Source organism: Neoarius graeffei, chromosome 7, assembly GCF_027579695.1.
Source record: "Neoarius graeffei isolate fNeoGra1 chromosome 7, fNeoGra1.pri, whole genome shotgun sequence".
Lineage (NCBI taxonomy): Eukaryota > Metazoa > Chordata > Actinopteri > Siluriformes > Ariidae > Neoarius > Neoarius graeffei.
This window is the reverse complement of record NC_083575.1, coordinates 95,412,603-95,431,649: the sequence shown is the minus strand read 5'-3', so window position 1 is coordinate 95,431,649 and position 19,047 is coordinate 95,412,603.

The following is a 19,047-nucleotide window of genomic DNA, read 5'->3' as shown; positions in this document are numbered from 1 at the left end:
TGCAATTTGGTCCTCTAGCTGTTCCTTTTTTGTACCTTTAACTTTTCCAGCCTCTTATTGCCCCTGTCCCAACTTTTTTGAGATGTGTTGCTGTCATGAAATTTCAAAAGAGCCAATTTTTGGCATGAAATTTCAAAATGTCTCACTTTCGACATTTGATATGTTGTCTATGTTCTATTGTGAATACAATATCAGTTTTTGAGATTTGTAAATTATTGCATTCCGTTTTTATTTACAATTTGTACTTTGTCCCAACTTTTTTGGAATCGGGATTGTATTTTCTACGTTTAACCCGAATGTTAGTATTAGATCGAGGGTGTAACCACCACTATGGCTCGGTCCTATGACATTCTGATTAATCCCTACTGAATCTAAAATGGACACAAACACTGTTTTTAAAGGGTCTTCTGGGCTATCGAAGTGAATATTAAAATCTCTGACAACTAAAGATTTATCTAAGGAAATAACCAGATCTGAGATAAAATCTGCAAATTCAGAAAGAAACTCAGAATATGGCCCCGGGGGCCTGTAAATAATAAGTAATGGAATTAACTGGGTAGACTTATTTTTTGAGGCTACATACATTATATGAGTATGAAGAACTTCTAATGTATTACATTTATAACCAGGTTTTTGTGTTACACCTAGATAATCATTATAAATAACCGCAACGCCTCCTCCTCTGCCAGTTAGACGAGGCTGGTGTATATAATTGTATCCAAGAGGACTCGGTTCATTTAATGCTATATATTCATTTGGCTTAATCAATGTTTAAGTTAAACAAAGTACATTAAACTCCTTATCAGTAATGAGTTCATTAACCATTAGCGCTTTAGATGTAAGAGATCTAATATTTAATAGCCCCACCTTTAGATCAAAGGTGCTGGCAGCAGCTGTACAGTCAGTATGATCTAATTTTATATTGATTAGGTTACTGGAACAAACTCACTGAATATTTTTGTTGAGCTCGGGGAACAGACACAGTCTCGATGTAGTGGACCCTGAGTGACAACTCTGTGCAGCTAGCAGACAGTCGGTTTAGCCTGTTCGTCTGCTCCCTGGCCTTGGCTCTGGATTGTCAGAAATTAACTAGGCCTATTCTGAGACTATGACCTATGCTGCAGGAAATGAGAGCAGCACCTTCCTGAGTGGGATGGATACCGTCCCGCCCTAACAGGCCAGCAGTGCCCTCAAAATTAGCCCAATTATTCAATATACAAGAATAAGGGAGATGTACAGACCTGCAGTAATTACAGAGGAATAAAATTGATGAGCTACACCATGAAGCTATGGGAAAAGGTATTGGAGGCAAGATTGAGAAGAGAGGTAGCAATCTGTGAACAGCAGTACGGGTTTATGCCAAGGAAGAGCACATCGGATGCAATTTTTGCTCCCAGAATGTTAATGGAGAAGTACAGAGAAGGCCAGAGAAAGCTACATTGTGTGTTTGTAGACCTGGAGAAGGTATACGATAGAGTACCGAGAGACGAGTTATGGTATTATATGAGAAAGAGTGGAGTGAATGAGAAGTATATTAGAGTGGTGCAAGACATGTATGAGAACAGTGAAACAGCAGTGAGGTGTGCAGTTGGAACGACTGAATGGTTCAATGTGAAGGTGGGACTCCATCAAGGATCTGCTTTGAGTGCTTTCTTGTTTGCCATAGTGATGGATAGCTTGATGGACGAAGTGAGGCAAGAGTCACCATGGAACATGATGTTTGTGGATGATATTGTGATATGTGGTGAAAGTAGAAAGGAGGTTGAGTTGGGTTTGGAGAGATGGAGGTATGCATTGGAACGAAGAGGAATGAAGGTGAGCAGGAGCAAAACAGAATACATGTGCATCAATGAGAATGGGGATGAGAGTGTAGTGAAGATGCAAGGAGCAGACATAAAGAAAGTTGGTGAATTCAAGTACCTGGGGTCAACTGTGCAGGAAAATGGGGGCTGCAATAGTGAGGTGAGAAAGAGAGTGCAGGCAGGGTGGAGCAGTTGGAGAAGGATTTTGGGAGTCATTTGTGATAGAAAAGTCCCAGCAAAAGTGAAAGGTAAGCTGTATAAGAGAGTAGTGAGACCAGCTGTGATGTATGGATTGGAGACCGTATCCTTAACAAACAGACAGGAGGCAAAGTTGGAGGTGGCGGAGTTGAGGATGTTAAGGTTTGCAATGGGAGTGACAAGGTTGGACAGGATAAGGAATGAGTACATCAGAGGGACAGCACATGTGGAGAGCTTGGGAATTAAGCCAAGAGAGATGAGGCTGAGATGGTATGGGCACATCCTGAGAAGAGATGCAGAGCATGTGGGAAGGAGAATGTTGAGGATGGAGCTGCCAGGCAAACAAAAACGAGGAAGGCCAAAGAGGAGATACATGGATGTGGGGAGAGAGGACATGAAAGTGGCAGGTGTGGTAGAGAAGGATGCAGAAGACAGGAAGCAATGGAGATGAAAGATCCACTGTGGCGACCCCTAATCAGGAGCAGCCAAAAGAAGAAGCTCTATAAAGCCCACATTGTTTTCAGAGCACCACCTGGACAGCCAGCAGTTCAGCAACCATAACCTGCTGTAACCTACATCACCACGCCGCATTGGGATGGGGCCCAGAGCATACTACAGCATTGGACATCGCCTTCACTAATTTAAACACCTCTACAAAGTTACTCTTAGTAACCTCGGACTGATGAAGGCATATATCATTAGCTCCTGCATGGATAACTATCTTTGAGAACCTGTGCTTGCCTAGGAACCTAAGATTACCTGCTATGTCCGGCACCCTGGCTCCCGGTATACACCTGACTAAAGCTGCTGGTGCCCCTAAAGGCTGAGCTTATTTCACGTGCTGTATGATAGAGTCCCCTTTCACCAGAGCTCTTTCAGGTTTCTCAGCAGGTGCATCACTAAGGAGTGCAAACCTGTTCAACACGTGATGCGGAGAGGAGTGGTGCTCCCGTGGGCAAGCCTCAGCTTTAGCTTTGGATCTATGCTTATGCCACTGAGTCGTCACCCATTCCCCCCACTGTAAGGGCTCTAATGCCGGAGTTGAGGGATTACTAACTCCACCTAGGGCATCCAGACTTTCCTCTACAGAAACTACACTGTTCTCACGCTCACTGGCCTTCTCTAAAGCCTGGATATGCACTTCTAGCACTATAATCTTCTCTGTCAGAGAGCTAACTAATCTGCACTTATCACAAATAAAGCTATCGCTAGCGATGGAGGAAGAATGACTAAACATCCTGCACTCAGCACACTGAACAGGCTGAAGGTGTGCCATGATGAAAAGATTCACGTACCCTTAATCAAATATCTGTTGATATTAAAGCAGATCCGATGTGGATGGTCTCCACTTGTGATCTTTACGCAGGGGGAGGGGGAAAAAAGGAAAAAAGCTTCTGGTCGCAGCGTTCTTCCGAAAAAAGAAAAAAAATGGAAAAAGGAAAGCAAAAGTGGAAAGTACAAAAAGGAAAGTGACAGTACAATAAAAATGAAGATGATACTTGAAAATTATTTGTAGAAAAAAAATTAAAAGATTAGTAATTAACGCCAACACTCGCAGGAAAATGGACTCGTCGCAAACAACTCAGGAACCAGGAAGTGCGCAGCACAGAATGCACATGAACCAGTCTACAGTTATCACTAATTGTATTTTAAGTTGTAACTTTATACACCTAAGGATTGGTGCGCTCACAGAATAATCATAACTGTAATAAAACATCATGCAAAATATTTGATCACCGTTGTAACTCCATTTTCCGCATACCCAAAACCAATACGATCGTGTGTTTTGATCTAAATGGAAAGCCTACCAAAAGTAGTAACTTAAAATCACTACGCCTGCGGCATTTGCTCGAATTGGTAGAAGCTGAGAGGACAAATAAACGCGGTCTTCTCCTTGTCTTCCTCCACCATGGCTATTTGGTAATAACCACTACAGAGGTCTAACACAGAGAACCAGCAGCTTCCAGCTAAACAATCCAATGCATCACCGACGCGTGGCGTCAAGTATTGATCAGGTATTGTCTTACTATTCAGAGTCCGGTAGTCAATGCACATACACACAATACCATTCTTTTTCCTCGCACTCACAATGGGTGATGCGTAAGGACTCCAAGACTCTTATCACTCCTGCAGCTAGCAGGTCTGCAATGTGTTTTCACACATCCTCTATGTCAGCAGGTGCAAGACGTCTGGACCTCTCCCGAAATGGTCGGGGATCAGACAGACGAATGTGGTGCTCCACTCCCTTAGCTAAGCCAACCTCCCATTCATGGAGTGAGAACACGTTACGCCGGTGACACAGTTTCCTCTCAAGTATCTCTTTCCATTCCATAGGAATAGGTGAATCACCAAACTCAATCACAGATGGGTCCACCTCTTCAGATGTCTGACTTTTCAAGATTCAAGATGTTTATTTGTCATATATACAATAACAGACACAGCTGTTTATTACTGGGTAATGAAATTCTTATTTTGCAACTACCCAACCAAACTATGCTTACTAATATAAAAAGAAATATATATAAAATACAAAATATAAAATATAAAGTGCATATGCAATGCAAAATATAAAAGTAGAATGAAAATAAATGAAAATAAACATAATTTAAAAAAGCAATCAAACAATATGCAAACATAGAGGTAGATATACTGTGCAATGTACAATGTCTTGTGCAAAATTGCAAATATAAAGGTAGATGGTGATTATAATCCATGGTTCAAAACCCTGATGGCCTGGGGGTAAAAACTGTTTGTCAATCTACAACCCCGATTCCAAAAAAGTTGGGACAAAGTACAAATTGTAAATAAAAACGGAATGCAATAATTAACAAATCTCAAAAACTGATATTGTATTCACAATAGAACATAGACAACATATCAAATGTCAAAAGTGAGACATTTTGAAATTTCATGCCAAATATTGGCTCATTTGAAATTTCATGACAGAAACACATCTCAAAAAAGTTGGGACAGGGGCAATAAGAGGCTGGAAAAGTTAAAGGTACAAAAAAGGAACAGCTGGGGGACCAAATTGCAACTCATTAGGTCAATTGGCAATAGGCCATTAACATGACTGGGTATAAAAAGAGCATCTTGGAGTGGTAGCAGCTCTCAGAAGTAAAGATGGGAAGAAGATCACCAATCCCCCCAATTCTGCACTGACAAATAGTGGAGCAATATCAGAAAGAAGTTCGACAGTGTAAAATTGCAAAGAGTTTGAACATCAAATCATCTACAGTGCATAATATCATCAAAAGATTCAGAGAATCTGGAAGAATCTCTGTGCATAAGGGTCAAGGGCAGAAAACCATACTGGGTGCCCGTGATCTTCGGGCCCTTAGACGGCACTGCATCACATACAGGCATGCTTCTGTATTGGAAATTACAAAATGGGCTCAGGAATATTTCCAGAGAACATTATCTGTGAACACAATTCACCGTGCCATCCGCCGCTGCCAGCTAAAACTCTATAGTTCAAAGAAGAAGCCGTATCTAAACATGATCCAGAAACGCAGATGTCTTCTCTGGGCCAAGGCTCATTTAAAATGGACTGTGGCAAAGTGGAAAACTGTTCTGTGGTCAGACGAATCAAAATGTGAAGTTCTTTATGGAAATCAGGGACGCCGTGTCATTCGGACTAAAGAGGAGAAGGACAACCCAAGTTGTTATCAGCACTCAGTTCAGAAGCCTGCATCTCTGATGGTATGGGGTTGCATTAGTGCGTGTGGCATGGGCAGCTTACACATCTGGAAAGACACCATCAATGCTGAAAGGTATATCCAGGTTCTAGAGCAACATATGCTGCCATCCAGACGACGTCTCTTTCAGGGAAGACCTTGCATTTTCCAACATGACAATGCCAAACCACATACTGCATCAATTACAGCATCATGGCTGTGTAGAAGAAGGGTCTGGGTACTGAACTGGCCAGCCTGCAGTCCAGATCTTTCACCCATAGAAAACATTTGGCGCATCATAAAACGGAAGATACGACAAAAAAGACCTAAGAGCAACTAGAATCCTACATTAGACAAGAATGGGTTAACATTCCTATCCCTAAACTTGAGCAACTTGTCTCCTCAGTCCCCAGACGTTTACAGACTGTTGTAAAGAGAAAAGGGGATGTCTCACAGTGGTAAACATGGCCTTGTCCCAACTTTTTTGAGATGTGTTGTTGTCATGAAATTTAAAATCACCTAATTTTTCTCTTTAAATGATACATTTTCTCAGTTTAAACATTTGATATGTCATCTACAGTATGTTCTAATCTGAATAAAATATGGAATTTTGAAACTTCCACATCATTGCATTCCGTTTTTATTTACAATTTGTACTTTGTCCCAACTTTTTTGGAATCGGGGTTGTAGTAGTCCTTGCTTTCACACTCCTGTAGCATCTGGCAGATGCTAGGAGTGTGAATAATCTGTGTTGTGGGTGTGTTTGGTCCCTGATGATGCTCTGTGCCCTTTTTGTGACCCAGGTGTTGTAAATGTCCTGTAGTGGGGGAGGACAGCTCCACAGATGAACTGTGCCATTTTAATGACATGCTGGAGAGCCTTTCTGTCCTGAGTTGTGCAGTTCCTGTACCACACAGTGATGGAATTTGTCAGGACACTCTCCACTGTGCACCTGTAGAAGTTGCTGAGGAGTTTGGTGGAGAGTCCAAATTTCCTCAGCTTCCTCAGGAAGAAGAGTCTCTGTTGAGCCTTCTTGATGGTCTGCTGTGTGTTGTGTGCCAGGTGAGATTCTCACTGATGTGAGTTCCGAGGAATTTAAATGTTTTCACCCTCTCCACCTGTGTCCCGTCGATGTGCAGCGAGGCATGCTGGTCTCTCCTCCTCTTCCTTGGGTCAATAATCATCTCCTTGGTCTTCTCAGCATTCAAGGAGAGGTTATTTTCCCAGCACCAGGAGACCAGCTGAGCCACCTTCTCCCTGTAGGCTCTCTCATCTCCACCGGTGATCAGCCCAATGACAGTGGTGTCGTCAGCGAACTTGATGATGGAAGTGTTACTCTGGGAGGGGGTGCAGACATAGGTGAAGAGGGTGTACAGGAGTGGACTGAGCACACAGCCTTGGGGGGTCCCTGTGCTCACTGTCTTGGTGCTGGATGTTCTGGTACCGACTCTGACAGCCTTGGGTCTGTTTGTGAGAAAGTCCAGGACCCAGCAGCAGAGGGTGGAGAGCTTCTCAGTCAGTCTGCTGGGGATGACAGTGTTGAAGGCTGAACTGTAGTCCACAAACAGCATTCGAACATAGGTGTCCCTGTGTTCCAGGTGTGACAGGGCTGTGTGGATGGCTGCATTGACGGCATCGTCAGTTGAACGGTTCTGACGATATGCAAATTGAAGGGGATCTATTGTGTCTGGGATGTCCTTTTTGATGTGTGACATGACTATCCTCTCAAAACACTTCATTACAACTGAAGTGAGTGCAATTGGGCGATAGTCATTCAGGCATGTTATATTGTTTTTCTTTGGGAAGGGCAATATGGTGGTGGTCTTGAAGCATGTGGGCACAGATGACATGGAGAGGGACAGGTTGAAAATGTCTGTGAAGACCTCTGCTAACTGTGTGGAGCAGGCCCTCAAAGCATGGCCGCGAATGTTGTCAGGGCCGGCTGCCTTTTGGGGGTTAGTCCTCCTGAAGACCTTGCTCACCTTGGTTATGGTCACAGTGGGTGAAAAGCTCTGTGCTGCCTCTGCTGGTAGAATCCCTCTGCATTGGTTGGTGTTGAGGGTGTCGAAGCGAGTATAGAACTCGTTCAGCTCATCTGGTGATGTGTTGTGGTTGGCTGTGACCCTGCTGTTCTTCTGCTGGAAATTGGTGATATGTTGCAGGCCTTGCCACATGCATCTGGAGTCTGAGGTGTTGTAATATCCTTCCAGCTTCAGTCTGTAGTGCCTCTTGGCTTCCCTGATGGATCTGCGTAGGTCATATCTGGCCTTTTTATATCCATCTGTGTCACCAGAGGCAAAAGCGGTGGAGCCTGCATGTAGCATGGAGCGTACTTCACTGTTAATCCAAGGTTTTTGGTTTGGATATATTTTGCAGTGCTTGGTGGAGACAATGTCATTAATGCACGTGCTGATGTAGCTGGTGACCACAGATGCATATTCCTCTAAATCCACAGAACAGTCTTCTCTCAAAGCAGCAGTCTTAAACACATCCCAGTTTGCAGAACTGAAGCAGTCCTGGAGCACCAGATCAGTCCCTTCATTCCACTTTAACAGTTTTACTCACTGGGGGGCTTGTTTGAGAAGGGCCTTGTAGGCTGGGTAGAGGAACACAGAGATGTAGTCAGACTGTCCAAAGTGGAGGCGGGGCACAGCCTTGTAGCCATTCCTCATGTTGCTGTAGACATGGTCCAGAATGTTGTTGTCCCTTGTCGGAAAGCTTACGTGTTGATGGTACTTTGGTAGCACAGTCCTGAGGTTGCAATGGTTAAAATCCCTGGCCACGACGAACACGGCATCTGGGTGTGTGGTCTCGTGTTTGCTGATGATGTCATATAGTAGTCCTAGCGCTGTAGTCTGGTCGGCCCGCGGCAGGATGTAAACAGTCAGCATAAACACAGCACTGAACTCCCTCGGTAGATAAAAGGCTCTGCACTTCACCATCAGCACTTCAATGTCCTCACAACAGTGTTTTTCAACCACCTGTACATCCGTACACCATCTGTTGTTAACATAAACACACACACCGCCACCTTTGTTTTTACCAGAAGCAGATGTGCGGTCTCCGCGGTGCATGGAGTGGGTCTGTAGTTCAATGGCCGGGTCTGGCAGGCTTGCAGTAGTCCAGGTTTCCATAAAAATCAGGGCACACCACTCTCTGATCTCACGTTGAGATGTTATCCTGGTTCTCAGCTCATCCATCTTATTCTCAAGCGAGCAAACGTTAGCTAGCAGAAGGCTAGGTAGCAGTGATCTTGTAGCTCTAGCCTTTAGCCTAGCATGTAACCCGCCTCTTTTACCGCGCCTCCATCTTGGGAGCGTGGATCGTCGGCCGTTTCGCCTACTCGAGTCTGGTGGTGATGCGGCCTGCCGGATGGTGTTGGTGTGGCTCTGGTTGGTGTCAGCAAGGAGAAGAAAGCTACAGTCCAGAAGGACTGGACTGGGCCTGTGGTGAATTTTGCCAATGTCCAGAAGTGTGTCTTTGCTGTAGGTGATCCTAGTGTACAAGCACTGAGCATTTGTCACGATCAAAAGTACTAAAATAAACAATAAAGACGATCGGTGCCAGGAGTGCATCGCAAACATGTTCACCACTAGTGGACTTGCCAATTCAGTAGTCTGGACTTTCCCCAGAGGTGTGCCTCGAGGTATGCTAACCTCCTTCTTTGTCTCATTCTGTATTAACAGGGAAAAACAATCAATGGCACTAACTGGGGCTACCACGGGCTGAACCATCACACCTTGAGGCAATGGCGTGGCATCACTTGCCTCCACTATAACAATGCCTTTAGGAGTTGACTGGCAAAAATCCACTTGACATGGCACACAATGACTCTCTTGAGGTGGGAGGGTCAACTGATCAGGGCCCATCCATCTCACTAAGCCCACAATGTCATCTGAATCCACATCACCAAAGCTATGCAAAACAGGCTCCTTTTTAGGCCGTACACTGCTGACATTCAATGCATGAGCCAGAGTTTCACTCTTTGAATGAGCACATAGAGCAACAAGCCTATGGAACAAACTGGCATTTGTGCCCAGAATCACTGGGACCTGGTCTGGTGTGTTAGGCCCAGGGCAAATCAATGCCACCACAGACAATGTCTCTGGTCGACCAACAAGCTCTTTTGGGAACTGCATGTCAACCACAACATATCCTAAATATGGGTAACTCGTATCACTGAGCCTCCAGATGGGTAAGCCAGACACGGGTTGGATGGGTACACCTAACAAGTGATTCTCATACCATTTCTCAAAAATTATGGTCACTTGTGACCCACTATCCAAAATCGCCGTACAGGGGTGACCATTCACCTTCACCTGCACAGTAGACAGGGGACCAATAAGACCCTCAGGAAATGTGGCAGTTGTCTTAGCATGCACTGCCTGTTTTTTAGAAAAACGGTGAGTGGTTTCACTCTTAGAGTCACCTTCAGGGACACGCCCATCTTTAGCTTTCTTAAGTGAAGCTATGAGTCTCCTAATCACTTTCTTTTCATTCTCATCAGATGAGCACTTGGTGGCGATATGACCATCTTCCCCACATCTGTAGCAGAAACGGTCATTGTCCCCTCTATGACTCTGCGCTTGCCTAAGAGAACCACAATCAGTAGGCTTAGTTCCAACAGCGGCAACTGTAGCTGCTGGTTCAGCTACATTAGCTTCCTTAGCCTTTAATTTGTTGTTCAACCTTCTAACATTTTTACTTAAAGCAACAGCTTCAGACCTGTTGCTGCCAGACTGGGGAGTCTGGGCTGTTGACACGGAAGCAACAGCTCCCTCAGTAGAAGACTGTTTCTTACTCATCTCAATCACATGGGTCCTTAAGGCTTTAAAATCAGCCTTTAGCCCCTCAATGTCCACACCTGTCTCTGCAGACTCATCTCGAGTAGCAACATTCTGAACATGAGCATTGACTCTTTGTCATGTTCGCTGGTGCTCTTCTTCTGTTCTAATCTCAGAGAGTAAGCCAAGGAAACTAGGAGGATCACTTTGTCTCTCTTTCAGCCGTAGCTGCAATAACATCAAGTCTGAATCAATTGCTCCACGAAGTAGCTGTTCCACTCTCACTCTGTCTTTATCTTGTGCTGAAACCCCACCTTTCTTCACTACTTTGGCCAGAAAAGGTTCAAGTCTCTGAACATAGTCTGACAATCTCTCACCAGCCCTCTGCTGAATGAGGCGAAAGGAGAAGTAAAGGTCTTCAGCAGAGTCTGCCAAACCAAATGCATTATCCAGTGCATCAAGAAACTCTTTGGCAGTGGAACCTTGCTTACTAAGGCGTAAAGACTTCACAACCTCTAAAGCAGGACCTCTCAAACACTCTAGTATTTGACGTCTCTTTTCTTGTTCAGTTAATTCACTCTCTTGAACCATCAAGGTGGCTTGTTCAAGCCAATACTCCATAGACTCCTCCCCAGCAGGAGTAGGAGTGATGCCTGAAAAGATTTGAAGACAGGGATAGCCATATCCTTCAGTCTGGCTTCTGCTAGTTCGGCTAACTACATCAACCATGGCACGCAGAACTGATTCGTCAGGCTCTTGTGGAAGGGCAGAAGGACTACAAAAACCTTGTAAGTCAGCTAGTGTTTTACCCTCAGTTGTTAAAAAGTCCCTCAGCTTGGCTGAGAAATCATCAGCGACAGCAGGCATTTGGTCAGCTGTCACAATTTTCCACACAGCATCACTATTCTCAGGCCTTACTTCAGGGGGAACCAAGCTAGGATCGATCACTTCCTTGCATTCGCAAAGAACTAAAAGACCTTCAGCATCACTGCTAAATCTCCTACCCCTTACTCTGACCCGTCCCCAACACCTTACAGTATGCATGGTCTCTTCGATCTGGCCTACTGCTAGATCCTCGCTAATGCCAACCACAAATATAGCATGTGTAGCGAGGTGGGTATTGGCTTTCTTGCCATACCCACGGTACTCGCGTCATTACGTCATTCATCTTACCCAGCTGATTGTTCAGCTGATCGCGCAGCTGATTAACTGCTGGTGAGGTATAGCTGAGGGGCAGGCATTCGTGAGTTGAGTGGGATAGCTGATAGTCGGGGTGTCTTTCCACCTCCACTTCATGCGGTTTTGTCTGTTCTTCGTGGTAGGTGCTTTCTCCACATTGCGTTGGCAGCTTGGTGTTTTATTATGTTCGCTGGGCTCATGGAATTTTATTGCTTTCCCAGCTCTTACTTGTCGTGGAATCTTAAGTGGTGCGTTCATGTTCCCCGCCATTGTGTGAGTGCATCTGTCCTTCTGCTGCTGTCCTTATTCTGTTGGTGTGTGCTCACCACAGCTGTGCTTGCTGGCCCTTTCCTTCCTGCTCAGGTAGGCCACACTCGCCATGCTAACAAGCCTGTTAGGCATTTATGCTGTGTGTTGAGTTGGTTTTAAAAAGGCATCTGTGTTTTCTAGTGTGGGTTTAGGAATTTCTTCCTGCATGCCGGTCCGTAGTTTGTTTTCCACTATATTCCAATGTGAGTAGACAGCTTTAACTTTTGATTAGTTAGTTAAAATAGTTTAATGGTGCTTATGTTTTAATGTATGTTTTGCATTTGTAGGCACATTAGCGTAGCTGTGGACCCCAGGTCATCTTTTCGGGCGTTGCTGTTTTGTCCCCGCTAAATATACACCCCGTTGACCCACCGTTGTGTTGTTCTTTGTGGCTCATCACTGCTCTAGCCACAACTCGAGTGTGTGGCTGGTTGTTTGCCGGCTAGGTTTGATCTTGTGCGTGTATGTGAGACTGGTAGAAGTGTGTTTGTCTTTCCAATCCAAGTTAAGAGGTCGCGGTGAGAGTGCGACCGAGATGTCTTATGGCCCTTTTCCACTACCCTTTTTCAGCTCACTTCAGCTCACTTCAGCCCGACACGGCTCGCGTTTCGACTACCTCAGAGCAGCACGACTCAGCTCGCTTCAGCCCTACTCAGTACCCAAAACTCGCACTGTTTTGGAGTAGGGCTGAAGCGAGCCAAACCGAGCCGAGTGGGGCTAGGGGCGTGAGGAGACACTCCCCTGTGCACTAATTGGTGAGGAGGAGTGTCCTCACATGCCCACACACGCCCCGTGAGCACACTGGGATCTGTAAACACCGTAAACCCGGAAGAAGAAGAAGAATTACGAATTACAAGAATTTCTGAAGCCTTATGTGCCTCGCCTCATCTATACGCTCTTGCCAGTGTCTGTTGGCGTTGTCGGTGACAACAAGCCACAGCACCAAGACCAGCAACACTAACGACTCCATGTCCTCCATGTTTATTGTTTACTATCCGGGTCATGAGACTACCGCTTAAAAGGTCACTGATGTCACTGTTTGCGCCGCCTAACGACATCACGTGACGTCCACCCACTTTCGCTAACTCCACCCAATGTGTCCACCCACTTCCAGCCAGCACGGTTCAGCGCAGTTGTAGTCGAAATGCAACTCCAACAGCCCCACTCAGCTCGACTCAGCCCAACTCAGCACGGCACGGCTCAGCCCAACTCGGCCGCGTTGGCAGTGGAAAAGCGGCATTAGTTATTTTCTTTTTAAATTTTGTTTCCTTTTACCGTGATATTGTTATTTGGATTGATTTATTTTGATTTTGTTTTTTTTTTGTTTGGTCCTGTGTTTAACGGCACCTTCATTTGCATGATCTGCATGTCATTGCTTTTGACTTAGTGCTACACAAGTTGAAAGTTTCCATCTGGGTAACATTTGCCTATTGCAACTTTTTCTGGACCTGTGTATTTGATTTTGCGCAGTGGGTTATATAATTTTGTTGTGTTTTGTTTTTGTTTTTTTTTTGTTTGTTTGTTCTAATATGTGGGTTGTGTGGCAGGCCCTTCAGTCATTTAATATTTTGCTTAATTAATAGGTGCAGATGATCCCCGAGGGAGTTTGTCGCCCCTGGTGGTGGGTTATAGATCACGTGGTATGCAGGGTAGTGTCAATGACTGGTTTTTGACAGTAAGTGCAGTAGTTTACCTTCACCTAGCATGTGTGTCTGGGCACGTGTGTGAGTGTGCGGACTTAACCGAGTGTGCGGACTTAAAGGAACAGTCCACCGTACTTCCATAATGAAATATGCTCTTATCTGAATTGAGACGAGCTGCTCCGTACCTATCCGAGCTTTGCGTGACCTCCCAGTCAGGCAGACGCAGTCAGACGCGCTGTCACTCCTGTTAGCAATGTAGCTAGGCTCAGCATGGCCAATGGTATTTTTTGGGGCTGTAGTTAGATGCGACCAAACTCTTCCTCGTTTTTCCTGTTTACATAGGTTTATATGACCAGTGATATGAAACAAGTTCAGTTACACAAATTGAAACATAGCGATTTTCTATGCTATGGAAAGTCCGCACTATAATGACAGGCGTACTAACACCTTCTGCGCGCTTCGGCAGCGCATTGATACGGAGCTCAGATATCAATGCGCTGCCGAAGCGCGCAGAAGGTGTTAGTACGCCTGTCATTATAGTGCGGACTTTCCATAGCATAGAAAATCGCCACATTTCAATTTGTGTAACTGAACTTTGTTTCATGTCACTGGTCATATAAACCTATGTAAACAGGAAAAACGCAGAAGAGTTTGGTCGCATTTAACTACAGCCCCAAAAAATACCGTTGGCCATACTGAGCCTAGCTACATTGCTAACAGGAGTGACAGCGCGTCTGACTGCATCTGACTGACTGGGAGGTCGCGCAAAGCTCGGAGAGGTACGGAGCAGCTCGTCTCAATTCAGATAAGAGCATATTTCATTATGGAAGTACGGTGGACTGTTCCTTTAACCGAGTGTGCGGACTTAACCGAGTGTGCGGACTTAACCGAGTGTGTATACTAGGCCTTTACAGGGGCTGATTATTTCCTCCCTTTGGGTGCTCCTGTTCTGGATTGGAGGACACCTCCTAGCATCTACAAATATGTACAGATTTACTACCTGAGTGTGGGCCGGTGCGTGAGTGAGTGTGAATGCGTGTGAGTGTGTGGGGAAACCCAATTGTTGATTTTAGTGTTTTATATGTGGTATTATTTATAATAAATATATTGTTGTAACGGAATCCACGTCTGCTGTTTTTGTGCAATCTAGAGCTTGTGTCGGTTCAGTTGGGGGCTCTGTGTGGGTGGTCCCTGGGGTGGTGGTTGTTCCCTGGGGTGGCGTAGTCGGGCTCGTTTTAGGGGAAGTTTTAACTTCCCCTCCCCTAGCACTCTGTCACACATGGCTGACATTAATATTTTCTCCCCTGCACCACTGAATTAACTTGGTAGGGGTAATTTATCTCCATAACAAACAATCTAAGATCACTAATAGGAGACTAGGCTATAGGCTAAGGCAACAAAAAATATCCTTCAAAACACTAGAGCAAAGAAATAGACAATTAAGCACTTAAAACCCCGATCCCAGCAGTGCCTCCATTTTGTGTAGTGCCCCCATGCCATTGGAACTGGCATGCAATAATATTAACCTTCAAACTCACTACGGGGCGCCCTGAGTTCTTGTAACTTTAGCGACAACACAATATATGTGTATATCTAAAGGGTTTTTTATAATGTGCTCTAATAGCTCTCAATGTTGTACTTAACTATTAATGTTTTTTTAAAGAATCAATTCCCACAACAGTGAATTAAATGAAATAAAATATTTTACTTTCTTCTGTAGTTTCTTTTATATAAAAAATGAAATTACACAAAAATAAAATATATGAAATTATGCTCTTTTTTTTTTAGCTTTTCAAATGTTATGCTGTTATAACAAAATGTCTTTCAAATGGAAATGGGTTCCTTGAACCTCCAAACTTCTTTTAAAGTAAAAAATCCTAAGTTCCCATTCAATGGGAAAATTGATGTATTGTCCCTTTAAACATAACCAAATAGGCTATAGCGCCTTTAAAATGAAATACGCGCACTAGCGCACCCAATGTAAAGGGCACACACAAACCCTCGTGCGCCATGCCGTCACACACAAATTCAACCAGTTCTTAATAACTCAGTTCAAACAGTTCAAAATTAAACCCCCCATGCCGGCAAGTAAATGAAAATAAAACCCTTGCTGCAGGCCTGGTTTCGGTGCTTGTGAGCGGTGAGACCCAGAAACGTGAGCGGTCGCTTCGCTCAAGGAGCAAAATAAAATGGAGCAGGTACCTGAATTCGGACAAGAAGAATTTCTCCTCACGCAGACTCGCGCTGGCGTCAAATCCCTAATGTGTCCAACTTGTCCAGATGAACACGGAGTTTGCTGTCATCTTAGCAAAGCAGTACGTCTCTGTGCACCGAGAACGATGAAGCTGTGATGTGCCTGGAGCACATTGCTAAGATGGCGGCCAGGTGTCTTCTTGAGGAAGGCTGTCGTTGAATTAAACTCGGACAGTACTCGACATACAGAGTCACCAAAAGTGCAGTTATCAGTCTGATAAACTATTATTAGTAACTCTCCACTTCTAAAGCCTAGATGCAGAAAATAACCGTGTAATTCTAAAGGTGATGCTCATGAGCTCAGACTAGCTGTCTGCTCTCCGCCATCCTCTCTCTTCTTCTTCTCATAACTCCCCCGTTTCTGTTCTAACCAGTCAGGGTTCAAAGTTCACCATAAAGTTTTAACCAATAAAAATACAAAAACAAAATTTAAACATTCAAAATTCAAATAAAATTCAGGCCTTAGGAAAATAAATACATGTCGGCATATGCATTCAAAACTTGCATTTCTTAATATTTTACAATAGAAAACAAAATAAAAGAAATATATAGCACAGGGCTACATACTGTATATACACTGTGTATAAATATATTTGTATATGCCGATCAGCCATAACATTAAAACCACCTGTGTAATATTTGTGTAGACCCCTACAAATTTGTGCAGACAAATTTGTGTAGACTGCTACAAATACTAGTGCCATTAAGGGGTGAACTTGGTCTGCAATAGTGTTTAGATTGGTGGTACACATCAAAGTAACATCCGCATGAATGCCAGGACCCAAGGTTCCCCAGCAGAACATTACCCAGAGCATCACACTGCCTCTGTCAGCTCACCTTCTTCCCATAGTGCATCTTGGTGCCATTTCTTCTCCAGGTAAGCAACACGCACACACCTGGCTGTCCACATGATATTATCGCCACTGCCTTCTAGCTATAGGAAATATGACTAAACATCTCATCTTGGACCAGAAAGTCATAGAGGAACTTCGAGACCTGGATCTTCTCCGCCGGACTACTACATCACCTACTACATCACTTGCTGTGTCTCACCCAGAAAGGAGGCGCTGGAAGCGGTGTGAGGAGGAAACAGAAGCGTGGCAAGCGCGGAGGCATCCGGGCTAGGCTAGCCGCTAGACCACACAGACCCGTGATACCATCCCTCATTCTGGCCAATGTACGCTCACTAGACAACAAAATAGGTCACATAGAACTCATGAGATCTGCGCTACATGATGTGAGGGATTGCTGTGTTTTCATCTTTACATAATCCTGGCTGAATAACAACATCCCGCTAGCTGGGCTAACATGCTACCATGCTGACTAAGCCTTTATGGAAGGAGGCAAGACTTGCAGCAGGGGAATATGTGTTTATATCAGTGATGCTTGGTGCTGGAATGCTACTGTTGTGCACAAACACTGTTCTCCGCTGGCGGAGTTTATCACCATCAAGTGCCGACCCTTCTACCTACCGAGGGAGGTTACATCGATTCTGCTTGTCGCTGTTTACATCCCTCCCACCACTAACACCAATGTTAGGAGCGAGGCACTCGATGAACTCTACCAGGCCATCAGTGAGCAACAGACAGCGCACCCTGACAGATTCCTCATCACAGCAGGTGACTTCAATCATGCAGATTTAAAGGTTTTACTGCCCAAATTACATCAACATGTGGACTTTCCAACAAGAGATGACAATTTACTGGACTTGGTGCACACAACTCACAAAGGAGCTTACAAGGCCTCCCCCCTCCCCCACATGGGTCTCTCTGATCACATCACCATCATGCTGAAACCTGCATAGACCCAGGTGGGGTTTACATTAGACCGTATCAGCGGATCATCAGATTAACGTTTTTAAAACGATTAGTGTGCACACAGCAACACCAATACACGATTCGCGTGCACATAGCAACACCAATACGCGGATACGCTCGGCTCCGCAGGCATCCTGCGCTCCAAATCACTCCACCCTGAACAGCGAGTGCCCTCTGGAGGGTGCGCACTCCGGCCCTGCGCAGCTCACAGAGCGCGCGAGTGAAGTGCACAAGCAATGATTCGGGACTGAGCCGCTGTGTGTGTGATCCCAGCGCATATCACTTACCACTTGCAAGTGGAAGGATGGCAAGCCTAAAGACAATCATAACTACACAATGGGCAGTATTTGCATCAGTATTTGCAGTATTTTCATACTTTTATACTCTTTAATGAAAGGTGATACAAGGCGGAAGTCTGCGCCGTTTTTCAGCAGTCGCGTCACATGACCAACGCCAGCGAATCAGGAAGGTGGATGTCACAGTGACGTTGTCCAATGACGACGCCAGCTAGAGCTCAGCACAGCGTATTCGCGTATCTCAATGTTTACACAGCAACGGATCAGACACGATCTGGATTGAATACGTGGACGCTGGCAGATTCCCGTTTCCCAGCGTTTCCAGGCGTTTTAATGTAAACGGACAGTGCATCTGCAAAGAAAACGAGACAGATACGGTCTAATGTAAACTTGGCCCCAGAGTGAGAGCCATCAGACCAACACAAAAGGAGGTACGTGTGTGGCCAGAGGGGGCCTCCTATGTTTTGAAAGACTGTTTTAGCACTACACACTGGGACATTTTCAAAGAAGCAGTCACTTACAATGACCACATAGACTTAGAGGAATACACCGAGGCCGTCACAGCATACATCGCTAAAGGCACTGATGATGTCACTCACTGCAAAACAATCACTGTTCGTGCTAACCAGAAGCCTTGGCTGACAGGAGAGGTTCAGAGGCTCCTGCGGGCTTGGGACGCAGCCTTTAGGGCCGGTGACACTGAAGGTCTAGCAACAGCCAGAGCCAACTTGTCCCGCAGCATTAGCGAGGCAAAACATCAGGACAGCAATAAAATATCTGGACACTTCAGCAACACCAGAGGTACACAGGCTTTCTGGTGTGGCATTCAAACCCTCACAAACTACAAACCCCCACCATGGACCTGTAAGAGTGACATCACATTGCTAAACTGCCTAAATGACTTCTTTGGATGCTTTGAAACACAAAACAACACACCAGCACAGAAGACTACTCCTCCCCTGGATGAGCAGGCTGTATGTCTGGCTCCAGCCAGCCTGGAGAAGACCTTCTCCAGAATCAACCCACATAAGGCAGCTGGACCAGACAACATACCTGGTTGTGTTTTGAAGGACTGTGCCATGGAGCTCA